Source organism: Echinops telfairi, unplaced genomic scaffold (genome assembly GCF_000313985.2).
Source record: "Echinops telfairi isolate 266 unplaced genomic scaffold, ASM31398v2 ScPeMD7_5;HRSCAF=22, whole genome shotgun sequence".
Taxonomy (NCBI): Eukaryota; Metazoa; Chordata; class Mammalia; order Afrosoricida; family Tenrecidae; genus Echinops; species Echinops telfairi.
The window spans coordinates 20345743-20347092 of NW_022103901.1; positions in this window are offsets into that span (position 1 = coordinate 20345743).

The window sequence follows — 1350 nt, forward strand, 5'->3', positions numbered from 1 at the left end:
TTTCAGTTTTTTTATATTATTTCCTCACTGCTTGTATTAGCTCCCCATTCCCCCATACTCCAAAGGATCCATTCATGCAGTTAATGTCTCCATGGATTTGCCTATCCTGCATTTCATATACAGAAAAGCATTAAAAACGAAAAACCCAAACTAACAACAGATAAAAACCTCAGTTGAAAAGAAAGCAGAAAATGTTAAAAAACTAGAACAAATTTAAATGGATCATAAGGGAGAGCAAATGATTGGGTGCTGAAACGTAACCTAACAGCATCTGCAACAGTCCACTTCTCTATGCATGCTGGATGACAGCAAGGCTATTCACATCCCTGATCCAGGGTCAGAGGGGATTCACCAGGGGTTGAACCCATGTGTATTTCCCCTTTATGTTTTTTTTTCTCTTTTAACTGAAACAGCTTTAGAATGGGTCAAAAGGGAGATCAAATGATAAGATAATAAAATTTTACCTAACTACATCTGCCATAATTAACTTTACGATGCTCTATGTCTGATAATAAGGCTATTCACATCCCTTAATTAGGATCAAAGGGGATTGGTTGGGGGTTTAACCCATGTGTGGACCCTGCAAGTGAATTTTGGGCTTCCATTGTCATCCACAGCCGTCTGCATCTTGTTTGTTTTGAGAATATTATTAGTTTCGTTGTAGAATTCTTGCCTTCCTTATATATCTATATGAGTTCCATGTTTAATTCTCATGTATCAGTGGAGACTTTTGTGTTGCTATGGTCCTGATCAGGTTTTGGAAAAGCTTTCAGACTAAGATGCACTAAGAAGGAAGGCCTGATGACCTAATTCTGAAGATCTAACTAAAATCAGTCAGGAACCCAACCAAATCACAGGATGGTGCAGGATGGGTAGCATTTTGTGCATGAGGTCCTCATGAGTTGGGGGCTCACTCAAAGGCAATTAATAGCAAGGAACACATAAGCAGAGAGAGCAGTGTCTTGTCATTTGATAGGTAATATTAACCATCTTTGGATAATGGAAAAATTGAAGGTAGATGCCTGACTGATCAGTTATTTGAATTTGAATACAATGTGCATGAACACTTTTGATTAATTATTACCTTTAGAATGAGATATGGCTGGTAAATTGCTCACTGAATGATACTCTGGTTTCCCAGCGATCCATCAATGAGCATGCTGGCCTTTGGGCTGTCCCAAAGAAAGGAAATACATGAAACTTCTGGGATGTCGCTGTTAGTCTTCAAAGATGGAGGATGTGGGCAGAGTCCACTGGTTGAGACATGGAAATTAAACCTGAAATTTTTTTCTGGAAGAGATGGGAGAGGGTGGGTATATTTATAAGGACTTTTCCCAATGACAGCAGATA